Source organism: Salmo salar, chromosome ssa05 (genome assembly GCF_905237065.1).
Source record: "Salmo salar chromosome ssa05, Ssal_v3.1, whole genome shotgun sequence".
NCBI classification, from domain to species: Eukaryota; Metazoa; Chordata; class Actinopteri; order Salmoniformes; family Salmonidae; genus Salmo; species Salmo salar.
Window position 1 is genome coordinate 12,796,462 of NC_059446.1, and position 15,821 is coordinate 12,812,282.

The following is a 15,821-nucleotide window of genomic DNA, read 5'->3' on the forward strand; positions in this document are numbered from 1 at the left end:
TCGTGACTTTTCGCACGAATTAAGTAGGACATAAATTAGTGTCTTTTCTCACGATTTAAATCACGCAAAAAAATGCACAAAAAAGAACGAAATCTGCTGAAATAGAATATGTACATATATGCACGAATTGAATGTGAGTTTGGGCTGCTGATAGAGCTCAATGGTTCACTGTTTCTTTCTATGTAGAATTATACATTTAGTCTAAACTGCCAACTCTCAAGCATATGCTGTGAGTCATACGCATTTGACCCTCTTCTCACCCTCTCAAGGCATTATATCTCACGCATTAAAAAGTACAACGCGTTAACCTTTTAACTGTGCTCCAAATCTATGGGATTATAATGACAGAACTACATGAGTTTGTATTTTGAATTTCGTTGTAGTACATTGACATTCGTGCTTACAAGTACCATTGCAAATGTGTAATTCAATTTTGCAAGCTGGTATCATGATATGTGAAAGATTTAATAATGGTTGCAAACTTGTAACGTGACATTTGAATAAATTCAACAAGATTTGCAAGTATAATCTATTTTATTTTCAGTCCATTTATGAGTATGAATATTTTGCTGTGAATCAAAAATACACTTGCAGATTTTGAATCTGGCGCACACAGAGTTCTGTAGCTGTTGTCATGTTACCAAGAGATTCATAAACTTATAAAATGTTTTGTACATTTTTAGAAAGATATTTGCAAGTAAAAATTTGATTTATGCAGCTCTGTGGGCAGGACCTTTTACTCCTGACCAATCAGTTCCCTCTGTTAAAACCACAACCGCCTAACCATTGGCTGGATTGTTCCATCGATCAAATCTCAGGAAGTAGCTCCCCACATGAGCAAGAGAGGATAAGGTAAATAAAACCAAAACGATCTGTTTGAAAGTTATTGTCTCTTTTATCTGTGTTCCGTTTTTCTTTTGTGAAAAGCCATGACAGTAGTTTGCTTATCATGTGAAATTTAACAGTACATTTCAGATAAATTCCAGACCAGCCATTGCATTGACAGCCGCTATTGCCTTAGCTAGCTGGCCTCTGGCATTCATTCTAGCTTTACAATTAACTAGCTAGCTTTATCAGGCAGCTTTACATGCGCGGGGAAAATTTATATATTTGCTAGTTAGTTAACCATCTGATTGACAAAGTTGACCATAAATGCCATTAGCTAGCTAGATAGCTAAATTGACTACTAGAGGAAAGCTAGCTAACTCCCACCATCACTGCAGTGTAGCTAATGTTAGCTAGGTATATATGTATGTATATACATATATATTTGAAGCTATTTATATTTGAAGCTATATTTTAAAGACTTGTTACTGACTTTTGAACACTTGTCAAACTACTTCATTCCACTGCATGTTTATTGATTAATTGGTGACTGAAAAAGTTGGCTATAAAAATGCCTCCCCAAATGTCATTGCAAATAGACTATTAGGCTGGTTGGGTATCAATTGGCTGATGTGCACATTTACATCAGTGTTTAATTAGCCAAGTTACTGACTGACTAGGATTATTGTTATTCATGTTTTTGTTGTTATTGCATTTCAGGTGGAGAGGGAGTAAGATCACTAGAAAGCCGCATGCTGCCAGACCACCAAAGGACCCTAGAGGTATTACAGTCAATACTTATAAACTGGATATTGTATTTGAAGTGCCCATTTATAATCAATGACACTTATAAAATGTTTGGATTGTTCAGCAATGTGCTAACGCGGCTTTGCTGGTGAAACGTACATAATGTATTTATTGTCATCTCCCTATCAGGCCACTGCATGCTGTGACAAGGGCCTGGATGGGACTTGTTACTGACTTTTGAACACTTGTCAAACTACATTCCACTGCCTGTTTATTTATTAATTGGTGACTGAAAGTAGGCAAATGCCCCTCTTAGTTTCACAGCGAAAATAGATAACCTAGCTAAAATTAAACTGGTGACAACTTGATCAAGCTTATGAATATGTAAAACGGTTTACAAAATGATGGCACATTAAAGTTGAGGTTCTCAGCAACTTAAACCAGCACTGAAATGTGACCAGTGAGGTTAATTTGTTCCCCACTCTCTGCTCTTTTCCTCAGGTTGAAGAACATCCCCAACACCCAGACTGACCTAAAGAACTTGGGAACCTCCCAGACACCAGGAGAATCATCTTGTTCTTGGTGTTTATTCACAAGGTCAGATAGAAATAGATCCAAACATGTTATTCTATATCATGTAGAATTGTAGCTAAACTTTTAACTTGGGAAGCTCATTCAATAACACAGACGTGGGTGATTTCTGTCCCAGGGGACTGAACTGTGAGCAAGCTTTTGTTTAATTTAGACCACAATTAGTTGAATGAGGTGTTAGTGAAGTGCTGGAACAAAAACCTGTACACTCCTGTGACTGTCATGACTTCCATTGACTAAATACAGTTTCCACTTTCTTTTGTTAATCTATGCAGGTTTGTCATGATTTCCAGGAGCCTAGTGGAGTTGGATACAACATACTCCAAGGCAGGACATTTCCCTGCATCCAGGTTAAGGTCTGCTACCAGCAGGAACATGGAGCACTCCATGTCAGTAATCATATACACTACCGTTCAAAAGTTTGGGGTCACTTAGAATTGTCCTTGTTTTTGAAAGAGGAGCAATTTTTTTCTCTCTATTAAAATAACATCAAATTGATCAGAAATACAGTGTAGACACTGTTAATGTTGTAAATGACTTGTAGCTGGAAACGGCAGATTTTTTTAATGGAATATCTACATAGCCGTACAGAGACCCATTATCAGCAACCATCACTCCTGTGTTCCAATGGCACTTTGTGTTAGCTAATCCAAGTTTATCATTTTAAAAGGCTAATTGATCATTAGAAAACCCTTTTGCAATTATGTTAGCACAGCTGAAAACTGTTGTCCTGATTTAAAGAAGCAATAAAACTCGCCTTCTTTAGACTAGTTGAGTATCTGGAGCATTAGCATTTGTGGGTTCGATTACAGGCTCAAAATGGCCAGAAACAAAGACCTTTTTTATGAAACTCGTCAGTCTATTCTTGTTCTGAGAAATTAAGGGTATTCCATGTGAGAAATTGCCAAGAAACTGAAGATCTCGTACAACGCTGTGTACTACTCCCTTCACAGAACAGCGCAAACTGTCTCTAACCAGAATAGAAAGAGGAGTGGGAGGCCCCGGTGCACAACTGAGCAAGAGGAAAAGTACATTAGTGTCTAGTTTGAGAAACAGACGCCTCACAAGTCCTTAACTGGCAGCTTCATTAAATAGTACCCGCAAAACACTAGTCTCAACGTGAAGAGGCGACTCCTGGATGCAGGCCTTCTAGGCAGAGTTGCAACGAAAAACCATATCTCAGACTGGCCAATAAAAGATTGATGTGCAAAAGAACATAGACACTGGACAGAGGAACTATGCCTAGAAGGCCAGTGCCCATCACTATGCTAAGGATCCTGGGACTGAACACCTCCCTCTGCAACTGGATGGTGCCAGGACAACAACCTCTTCCGCCAATGTGGGCAAGACAAAGGTGGCTGAAGACGCCCCCGTTCACATCGACCGGGCTATAGTGGAGCAGGTTGAGAGCTTCAAGTTCCTCTGTGTCCACATCACTGAGGATGTATCATGGTCCAAACACACCAACACAGTTGTAAACAGGGCATGACAACGCCTCTTCCCCCTCAGGAGGCTGTAAAGATTTGGCCCTCAGATCTTCAAGGTATGGCAACTGCTCATCATCCGACCGCAAGGCGCTACAGAGGGTAGTGCATACGGCCCAGTACATCACTGGGGCCAAACTCCCTGCCATCCAGGACCTCTATACCAGGCGGTGTCAGAGGAAAGCCCCCCAAAAATGTCAAAGAATCCAGCCACTCAAGTCATAGTCTGTTCTTTCTGCTACCAAAAGGCTCTTGAACAGCTTCTACCCACAAGCCATAAGACTGTTGAACAGCTAATCAAATGGCTACCCGGACTATTTACTATACATTGACTCTGTTAGCAGTTGATGTTATTCTTCAATAACACAGACCCCAAGTTAAATCAGGGGGAGGAAAATAGGTTTATTCAAAGAGAACAGATCATGCGGGGAGGTAGATGGTAGATTTTCATGCTCCCTTGTCCTCAGTGATTCTCTCCAGTGATTCTCTCCGCAGAACAAAGGGACAGGATGTAGTTTTATAACCCAGCCCTAGTCTGTGGTTGACCAATTAGAATTCCCTGCAATAAAACTGGGCCAATGTCCAATTAACAAGTATTCTGCTCCAGACTCAGATCAATGAAAACATAGTACACTTAGCTATGAGTTCAGGACTGACATTCCTAACAGATTCTAAACAGATGTTGAACTGGAAAACAACTATTTCCATTGATTGTTAATTCTAGTCCTCTCATCCTCTGCATTGTGTATTTATCTTCGACATTCTTACAACTCCCTTTACTATTTATTTTTTTATTGTAATTTTTTTTGTTGCACTTTTTTACTTTCTTGCACTGGCTCTATGCACACGCATACAATTACCTGTAAGGTCCCTCAGTGGAGCAGTAAAAATTTGAAAAGCAGACATTGAATATCCCTTTGAGCATGGTGAAGTTATTAATTACGCTGTGGATGGTGTATCAATACACCCAGTCACTACAACGATACAGGCGTCCTTCCTAACTCAGTTGCCGGAGAGGAAGGAAACCACTCACCAGGAGGTCAATGGTGTCTTTTAAAACAGTTACAGAGTTGTATAGCTGTGATAGGAGAAAACTGAGGATGGATCAACAACATTGTAGTTACTACAGAAAACTAATATAATTGACAGTGAAAAGAAGGAAGCCTGTAGAGAAAAAAAAATCATCCTGTTTGCAACAAGGCACTAAAGTAATACTGCAAAAAATGTGGCAAAGCAATTCATTTTTTGTCCTGAATATAAGGTGTTATGTTTGGGGAAAATCCAATACAACACATTATTTAGTCCTACTCTCCATATTGTTTTTCTTGTGTTACTATCTCCTTTTTTATTTATAAAATATTAGTCTTTTTAATTCTGCATTGTTGGGAATGAGCTCATAAGTAAGCATTTCACTTTAAAGTCTTCACCTGTTGTATTCGGCACATGTGACCAATACAATTTGATTTGATCCCTCCTGGAGAGCAAGCAGGATTTTCTTCCAGACCTATTTTAAAGAGAGAGTTCACCCAAATGACAAAATGTTTGTGTCCTTACCTTGAAAGCAGTCTATGGACAAGGAGACTGGTGGTCACCCACTGCCATCAACCATTAATATTTCCTGTGCAGAGCCTTGGTGTAGTGGTAACACTTTCTCGGCATGTGCTGCATACAACTTTCCACCTGAGAACAGAGATCAATCCCTGCTTCCAACCTTCCCACTGTTTCTAGCCTTTGCCTATCTCATTTCATTACGGTCTGAATAAAGTGTCAAACCACCTAAGAAATTAGCATACTTAAACCCCCCCCCCCCTCAAAGAAAAATCCCAAAGTAACAAAGTTGTCCAATTTTGAGTGTTCATTTAATGTTCAAAGCATCCTGAATACACCTGACGTGTGGTTTTTATTATTTTTATTTTCCACCCTGGTGATAGGCCTAAGCCATGTCAAAAAACATAGAATTGCAGGAAATGACTTTAAAACAGTAACATTTTCTCCCGTCTAAGGGTTGTTCCAGGGGGGAATGAAATTCACATAGCAAATCTCACTCCAAGCTTCCGTCAAACAATTTTCAGCCCTGTTATTAGTTATACCCACAATGATCTAAGATAGGTTTGTTGTTGTTCATTCAGGCTTTTAAATCTGAAACTAAATCTGATGAAAGAAAGATATAAACATTGCTTTAGCTATAGGTGGCCGATTGTCTCTGCACCAAGACACGGAGGGGGGAAAGAGAGGGTGGTGGACAGAGAGGGAGCGATGGAAAGATGGAGATGGGAAGAAAGAGAGGAAGGTAGACAGACGGGGAGAGAGATAAAGACGGTGAGGGGAAGAAAGAGGGTGGTAGAGAGACAGACAGGGAGAGAGAGAAAGACAGGGAAGGGAAGAAAGTGTGGGTGGTGAACAGACAGGAAGAGATAGAAAGACGGGGAAGGGAAGAAAGAAGAGCACAGAGTAAAGAGATTGATAAAGAGAGATGCTGCAGGGAGACAGATGTGAAAAGAGAGAGAGGAGGGCCTTTCCAGGGTGTATCCATCAGGTGTGGCAGTAGGTTGGAAGGATGAATGGATGGATCAGGGTACGCTCCCTGAGGGGCAGAAGAGGTCTTCACTCCCACTGACACAGCACTCACACACACAGACACACACACACACAAATAGACACACACACGCACAAATACAGACACACATGCACGCACAAATACAGATACACATGCACACACAAATACAGACACACATGCACACACAAATACAGACACACACACACAAATACAGACACGCACACACACAAACACAGACACACAAATACAGACACACATGCACACGCATACAGAAACACACACACACAGAGGCACAAACCCACACAGAGGCACAAACACACACAAAAGGAGGGATAGAGAGAAAGGGAGAGAGCGAGGAGAGTCATAGAGCGAGAGAAAGTGATGAGAAGTTGGTGTAAGAGCAGCGAGCGTGGGACAGGCCCAGCCCTGTAGGCAGAAAGGCAATATCCGTCACCATGGCATTAATTATAGTCTGTGTTCATTAGAGTGGCCCCCCGGGGCCCGGGTTATTAGACAGGCCCCAATTAGGTCTGCGGTGAGCTAACGACGCTGGTATCTCAGCCTGGGACGGACACGGAGCGATGGGAGAAATACGGAAGTGTACTGGGATAAAATGCCTTCATCAGCCCTTTTCTTTGGGATGGGGGGATGTAGGGAGGAAAGGGGAATAGAGAGATGGAAAGGATACTAAAGAGAAATGTAATCTTCCAAGTCATATCCTGTATTTTTCCTCAGGATTTGGAAAGTTGTATCTTTCCTTGCATGGGTCAGGAGGATTATGTTACTGTGATGTGAATGGGGGCCGTAATGTATTACTGTGATGTGAATGGGGGCCGTAATGTATTACTGTGATGTGAATGGGGGCCGTAATGTATTACTGTGATGTGAATGGGGGCCGTAATGTATTACTGTGATGTGAATGGGGCCGTAATGTATTACTGTGATGTGAATGGGGCCGTAATGTATTACTGTGATGTGAATGGGGCCGTAATGTATTACTGTGATGTCAATGGGGGCCCTGTAATCTGGTACTGTGGTGTGAATAGGGGCAGTGTAATCTGGTACTGTGATGTGAATGGGGCAGTCAGTGTAATCTGGTACTGTGATGTCAATGGGGCAGTCAGTGTAATCTGGTACTGTGATGTGAATGGGGCAGTCAGTGTAATCTGGTACTGTGATGTGAATGGGGGCAGTGTAAACTGGTACTATGATGTGAATGGGGGCAGTGTAAACTGGTACTATGATGTGAATGGGGGCAGTGTAAACTGGTACTATGATGTGAATGGGGGCAGTGTAAACTGGTACTATGATGGGAATGGGGGCAGTGTAAACTGGTACTATGATGGGAATGGGGGCAGTGTAAACTGGTACTATGATGGGAATGGGGGCAGTGTAAACTGGTACTATGATGTGAATGGGGGCAGTGTTGTCTTGATCTGTGCCGTCCCCTCTGGTAGGTTGAGGTACTACAGGGAGGAAGGGACGGTAGTGCAGGAACCAAGGTAGAGAAAGATTGTCAGGGAAGGCCAGGGTTCTTGTGTGTCTGATCTTCATGTATCTACAGGCAGATTAATGACCGGGGCCCTTGAGAACCAAGACCTAAAACCCAGACCAGAGCCCACTGGACACTAGGTCTTGATATGGATACTCCATCTCTAGTTTCAGATGACAGAAGGTAAGGGGGGTGGGGGTGTCCTCATTTAAACCCAGTGTCCATTCATATCACAGAAATTGTAGAAATATCTGTCATTGAGCCAAATTCATGAGTCCCTTGAATGACAATGACATCTACCTATTGCTCATCTTTACAGTCCCAGCAGACAAAAACAATAAAAGAGAAATTGAGAATTTGATTTGATCCAGTGTAACAGATGTCCAGCAAAGACAAGAAGACTGGTCTTGGCACCAGTGTAACAGATGTCCAGCAAAGACAAGAAGACTGGTCTTGGCACCAGTGTAACAGATGTCCAGCAAAGACAAGAAGACTGGTCTTGGCACCAGTGTAACAGATGTCCAGCAAAGACAAGAAGACTGGTCTTGGCACCAGTGTAACACTGCAACTTCATCTCAGAGCATTTCATATTATTCTGTACGTAAATCAGAGAAATACGATTCAGTATGATATGTTACGTTTCATATGGTAAGTATTAATTTGTGGATGTCCATCAATCATTTTGTATGATATGTTACACATTTCAATTCCTACAATATGTTACGAATTTGCAAAAGGTATGATATGTTACGAATTCCAATTTGTTGTTAACGTTAGCTAGGCTAGGGGTTAAGGTTAGGAGTTAAGTTAAAGAATTAAGGTTAGGGTTAGGGAAAGGTTTAACTAGGGAAAGGGTTAACTAGAAGGCTTAAGGTTAGGGGAAGGGTTAGCTAAAAGGGTTTGGCCCATAGGGCTCTGGTCAGAAGTCGTGCACTACATAGGGAATAGGGTTCCATCTGGGACTTACTCACTTAGTAAACTCCATCCGTGCATTATCTTTATTGCATCAATGGAGAATTGTGAAACACTGTTTGACCTTGTAATATATATGTAAATATACAATTTAACGCAAGATTTAGGAATAACAAAGCCATTTTTTCTAAATGAAAAGGGATGACTTTGGGGGAATACATGCTGTCCTGTATTCTAATGTTTGTGATGTTTAAGGGTATACTGTAATGGTGGTACTTTTTATCCCATACAGATACACAGTGCTGATCCTGCATATCCTAGTTCCTTTTGTAATACAGTAGTGTAACGGAGACGCTGAGAGTCAAGAAGCAGGTGAAACGTTTAATAAACCATGGAACGAGACAACATAACAATAGCGTCTACACATAAACACAGGAACAATGCTGACTGGGGAAAGAACCTAAGGGAGTGCCAGATTAAGGGGAGGTAATAAGTGAGGTAATGGAGTCCAGGTGTACCTTCACCGCCAAGAGCACTCGATCACCGATATCGTAATTCCTCTCTGCAGGGGACAGTTTCTTAAAGTAATATGCACACGGATACAATTTCTCTGGATTACCCTGTCGTTGAGACAGAACTGCCCCCACACCCACCTCTGAAGCGTCCACCTCCACCACAAAGGATATCATGGGATCTGGGTGTTTGAGCAATGAGGCGGAGGTGAAACGGCCCTTGAGTAAACGGAAGGCCTCGTTGGCTGCTGGGCTCCACACGAACCTACGGGGACCACCATTGAGGTGAGAGCGGCGGCGACGGAGCTGAAGTTCCTGATGAAACGGCGGTAGAAGTTGGCAAACCCCAAAAACCGTTGTAACCCCTTTATGGTGGTTGGGACTGGCCATGACCTGACCGCATCTACCTTCTTGTCGTCCATCCTCACTCCCTGCGGGCTGATTTGGTAGCCTAAAAAGGAGACAGCCTTCTGATGAAATTGGTACTTCTCAGCCTTGACAAACAGGAGGCGTTCCAGGACTGCTCGAACGTGAGTGAAGTGAGGAGGAAGACAGGTGGCATGGGTCTTGGAGAACACTCCCGCAGGTCCTGGTATACCTCCGGGATGTTGGGCTGAAGGGCAACCAAAGGACTCTCAACCGACGTGAAACCACAGGGGATGGGAAAGCAGGTCCTCCTTCATTTGGGTGACCTGTCTGTGATTCTCATCCTCGTCCATGAAATGGTGGGGTTAGGGCGTTGAAGCCAAGGGAGGCCGAGGATAATCTGGTGCACTGGTGGTGAAGAAGGGGATGTTCTCCTGATGAACGGACTCCACGGTGAGGGTGAGTGGTTGTGTGATGTGTGGGATTGTTCCGGATCCTAGTGGCCGATTATCGAGGGCTTGAACAGGGAGAGGAGGCAAGGTTCTGGTCAGTGAAGTTCCCAGTGGCACCGGAATCCACTAATGCTGTAGACAGTACATGAGGGACAGTCAACTGGTGTGATGGACACCAAAAAGAGAAAGTGATGAAGATGGAATAATCACTCCTGCCCCAGGAGGTGGAAAATCGGATTAGGAACTGCCGGACACCGCTGGAGCTGGTGCCCTCCTTGACCACAATACAGACAGAGCACCAACTGTCTACGTCTGCAGCACTCCGCCGCGGGGAGGCGTGTGACCCTTACCTCCATGGGTTCATGCTATGATCCAGAGTGTTCACTGAGAGAGGGAGAAAAGCTATGAGAGTACCGACGCTCCTGAACTTATCCAGATGGATGGCCATCGCCAGTTCCGTCTGGACCACCTCGCGCAGACCTCTTCTGAATAGTGTACGAAGCGCCGGCTCGTTCCATCCGCTGGATGCTGCTACTGTCCTGATAGTTGAGTGCGTACTCCAATTACGGCAGAAGGACCAGACGGCTGCCGAGTACACGCTCACCTATCAGGACAGTAGCAGCATCCAGCGGATGGAACGAGCTGGCACTTTGTACAATATTCAGAAGAGGTCTGCGCGAGGTGGTCCAGACGGAACTGGCCTGTCGAGACGACAACCTCTCCTTGGACGCACTCATTGCGATGGCAACCTCCCTCTCTGCCCTCCGGGGGATGATCGAAGACGCATTTGAACAGAGTCATGAACCCCTCATATGAATCTAGCTCCTCCTCTCTCCCAGACAGCCGTGACCCATTCCAACGCCCGCCCAGTCAGCAGAGAAATAACCATGGCAACCTTAGACCTCTCATGGTGGGGGCTCCCATCTGGTACATAAAGTAGAGGGAGAACTGAAGTAGGAAGCCAAGGCATTTAGATGGGGTGGCATCATATTTATCCGGGAGAGACAAACGGGCATCGTTGACCTGAGCGTGTTGCTGAATGGGCGGTTGTGCTGGCTCGCTGGTTGTAGACTGTCCTCCGCTAGTTGACGACAACGCCTCCCGGGTATGTTTGAGACTTTGCACACTGTGAAGAACCTCTTCCATAGCCGTCCCCAGTTGTGCCAGCTGGTCATGGTGTTGACATAGAAGGTATGCCTGCTCGTCGACCGTCTGGGAGATATTCTGTTTTCCTGCCGCTTCCATTGTTGGAGTCAGTATTCTGTAACGGAGACGCCGAGAGTCGAGAAGCAGGTGAAACGTTTAATGAAACATCAAACATGGAACGAGACAACATAACAGCAGATTCTACACATAAACACAGGAACAATACTGACTGGGGAAAAAACCTAAGGGAGTGCCAGATAAAGGGGAGGTAATAAGGGAGGTAATGGAGTCCAGGTGTGCATAATGATGGATCCCAGGACCGGTGGTTAGTATAACGGCGACGTCGAACGCCTGCATATCCTAGTTCCTCTCATCATACAGTAGGCATATCCTAGTTCCTCTCATCATACAGTAGGCAAACAGCACTCTACTGACCCTGCATATCCTAGTTCCTCTCATCATACAGTAGGCATATCCTAGTTCCTCTCATCATACAGTAGGCATATCCTAGTTCCTCTCATCATACAGTAGGCAAACAGCACTCTCTCAAATCAAATAAAAGTGTATTGGTCGCGTACACGGTTTATGTTACTAGCTCCTAACAATGCAGTCAAATGTCAAACAGCTAAAATGTAAAGAAAAATACAAAAAAAGACAGGCAAAAAATCTAATCCAATTAACAACCCAAATAACACTTTAGCAGTATTAAAATGTAATCTCTACGTATGTACACCGGGGGAATTTACACAAGATGAGCAGTAGATATATTGAGTGAGCTATGTCAAGAATCCAGTATATAAATAAATATGCGGTGTGCACAGAAATACAATGTACAGTAGTCAAAATATAAAAATAAGCCATGTTGGGGATACAGTATTGCTGTGAATCAATGCTTGACTTCACATTGAGAAACGTTATTATATTTTCGGAGGGTCAGATCAATGAAATGCACATATCCATCCTATAGTAGCATAGACGGTATGCTCTCATCTCTTTTAATATCCTTTCATACTATCTCTCCTTCATGCTAAGACAGAAAGAGGGGATGGGGCATCTTCAGTCCAGATCATCAACTAGATTCAGCCGCAGGATGGTCGGGGGGCCAGAACATAATTACAAATCATTTGTAGACTGCAAATTAACTGCAAGAAGCCCAAACAGATATAATGTTTGACTAAAACATAATCATTTCAAACCTGGCTTACATTTATATACGATCACATGTCTATTATGCATGAGAACACTTGGGAACAGATTTCTTCAATAAAAATCACTTGATTTCCCGGTATTTTTACAGTCTTATGTCCAACAATAATAATAATAAAAATATATATTTAAAAAAAAATGTTGCTCAGAAAACTTGGGGGGCCAAATAAAACTACCTGTACCCTGAGATACAGTATGCGCTCATCTCATTTAATATCCTTTCATACTATCTCTCCTTAAAGCCAAGACAGAGAGGGGCATCTCCAGTCCAGGTAAAGGCAAATTCATTGTTTTTGTTGGAGACAGTCTGAATCCGTCTACGCACTTCCTTAACTGCGTCCCAAATTGCACCATATTCCCTACGTAGTGCACTACATTTGACCTGGGCTCTGTCAAAAGTAGTAAACTAGGGAATAGAGTGCCATTTGGGGTGCACTGGGCTGATTAAACCCATTGACTGGTCTGTCAGGGAAGTGGAGGGATAGCCCACCGCAGTCAACAACACACTGAAACACATCTCTTCCTCTCCTTTCCCTCTCAACCTATTCACCACATCACCATCAGCTCCTCCTGTCTCCTATATTCTTCACCTTTCTATCTCTCATCCTCTCCACGTCATCTCCTCACATGGCCAATGGCTTGAATACAAACACCAGAGATACACTGCAGGGTTCAGTAAACTCTCCTCAATTTTGTAGTCAAACATTTCATGATTGTTATCCTTCCTAGAATATCCTAACTAGACTCCTAACTTACCTGGAACTTTCAGTGTACACATGGAGTTCCGTTGACATTCCACCCTCAGTGGGTTTCTGCTGAACTATGTAATACTGTACATGGAAGGCTCTGTGGTTACACAACCACTAGCTGATTATGAAGTGTTTCCCCTCAACCATATCCCGCTAACGATCCAGGGATTTCATATTTATTCAACTCAGTTCTCCCATGTAACATCCTGTGGACCCTGGTCAAAAGTAGTGCACTATATAGGGTGCTATTGGAGAAGCAGGCCATGTTTTCAGATTCCACTGTATACTCATGAATGATCCGACTGAAGTGTCCCACCACAGCTTCCGACTGAAGTGTCCCACCACAGCTTCCGACTGAAGTGTCCCACCACAGCTTCCGACTGAAGTGTCCCACCACAGCTTCTGCTCTCGCCGTGAAAGCTCAGGTGGCTGTCGGTTTCACTTCACACATAGTAGGCCTACCATATTTAGACAGTCTCCTTTCACCTCTGAAATATGTGTTGCCTGGTTTGTTTATTGTTTGTTTGTGGTACTGAGTGAACTCTGAGAACAGCCTGCTCTTCCATCAGGTTCAGAATAACGACCAAAGCATGAGGAAATCACATTAACATTCATTAACGTCATCTCATATATCTGCCCTAACTTCTGAATGTTTTTTAGTCCATATGGAAGAATGACAAAGATTCTCTCTCTCCCGAGGGAGGGCAGAGGAGCCATCCAGGCTTCACTGCCCTGGCTACACACACACACTCTCCTCACAGAGAGATGGGTTGATTAGTATGTTTGTTGTGGGCCTGGTCTCCACGTTAATTGAACCCATTGATTCTGTCAGACTGACCTAAAGCACACAGGTCAAAGCCATAGCTGTCTACTCTGGATGTATAATCGTCCTTTAGGGCTCAGGTCAGATCCCTGCGCCATACATCAACATACACAATACAGGCACACACACATTACACAGGCAGCGGAGTCCTGCTTCGCTCCCGGGAATGGCAACACGCTGTTCTGAAAATGACCGGAATGGTAATTTCTGTGTTTTCAGAGTGTATTCTCTGCGCTGTATAGTCTCATGGGGGAGAGCATGGAGCAGAAAGAGGCAGCCAGTGGACATGATGTATTATACTATTAACACAGCAAAGATTACCTCTGAGATGGAAGGCTTGGGAAGGAAAAGGAGGAGGGGGGTGGAAACAGGAGAGGAGGGGTCATGTTGACTGGGTCAAGGATGTGATTTGTCAGTCACAGTCAGTTTGTGGTCTATAGATCTGCCTAAGAATGTTTCCCCACACTAACCCTTGACCTCTATGGTTGATAATGTCAGGTCTTTTCAAATCCATTTGGTCCATGAGGCGTGTCTAATGCTACCCATTGTACAGTATGTACCTGTACCCAGCCACCTGTAGATTACTGTATATAAAGCATACTTCCTGAACATGCATTCATGTATGGAGCAACTTCATTCAGAGATGATACTGCATGTATGGACCAACCTCATTCAGAGATGGTACTGCATGTATGGACCAACCTCATTCAGAGAGTGTACTGCCTGTATGGACCAACCTCATTCAGAGAGTGTACTGCCTGTATGGACCAACCTCATTCAGAGAATGTACTGCCTGTATGGACCAACCTCATTCAGAGAATGTACTGCCTGTATGGACCAACCTCATTCAGAGAATGTACTGCTTGTATGGACCAACCTCATTCAGAGAATGTACTGCCTGTGCTGACATATTGGTATGGGAGAATGATTCCACTTCTTCAAATGAAGGACTTTATTGGCTTGGGAAACATTGCCAAAGCAAGTGAAATAGATAATAAACAAAGGTGAGAGAGAAAAGAATCTCTCACTCTCTCTCCCTCTTTCTATCTCTCCCTTTCTCCCTCTCTCTCCCTTTCTTCCTTTCTCCCTCGCTCTCTCTCTCCACATCTCCCCCTCTCTCCCCATATCAATTCAATAAAAGGGCTTTATTGGCATGGGAAACATGTTAACATTGCCAAAGCAAGTAAAGTAGATAATAAATAAAAGTGAAATAAACAATAAAAATGAACAGTAAACATTACACTCACAAAAGTTCCAAAAGAATAAAGACATATCAAATGTCATATTATGTGCAAATAGTTAAAGTACAAAAGGGAAATAAATAAATATGGGCAACAGGTCACAAATCTTGCTGCTGTGATGGCACACTGTGGTATTTCACCCAGTAGGTATGGGAGTTTATAAAAATTGTGTTTGTTTTCGAATTCTTTGTGGATCTGTGTAATCTGAAGGAAATATGTGTCTCTAATATGGTCATACATTTGACAGGAGGTTAGAAAGTGCAGCTCAGTTTCCACCTCATTTTGTGGGCAGTGTGCACATAGCCTGTCTTCTCTTGAGAGCCAGGCCTGCCTACGGCGGCCTTTCTCAATAACAAGGCTATGCTCACTGAGTCTGTACATAGTCAAAGCTTTGCTTAAGTTTGGGTCAGTCACAGTGGTCAGGTATTCTGCCACTGTGAACTCTCTGTTTAGTGTCAAATAGCATTCTATTTGCTCAGTTTTTTTGTAAATTCCTTCCAATGTGTCAAGTAATTATCTTTTTGTTTTCTTATGATTTGGTTGGGTCTAATTGTGTTGCTGTCCTGGGGCTCTGTGGGGTCTGTTTGTTTTTGTGAACAGAGCCCCAGGACCAGCTGCTTAAGAGACTCCTACAGCTTCATCTCTCAGTAGGTGATGGCTTTGTTATGGAAGGTTTGGGAATTGCTTTCTTTTAGGTGGTTGTAGAATTTAATGGCTC

General features: G+C 43.3%; 1 long non-coding RNA gene across 1 annotated transcript; it reads left to right on the plus strand.

Annotated features, from left to right (window-relative positions):
- The first annotated feature begins 698 nt into the window (after nt 1-698).
- On the plus strand, nt 699-2,726 carry LOC106604277 (uncharacterized). Its single transcript, XR_001328641.2, has 4 exons — nt 699-852; nt 1,546-1,607; nt 2,074-2,169; nt 2,439-2,726. It is a non-coding gene; the product is annotated as an uncharacterized lncRNA (long non-coding RNA).
- Nucleotides 2,727-15,821: the final 13,095 nt, after the last annotated feature.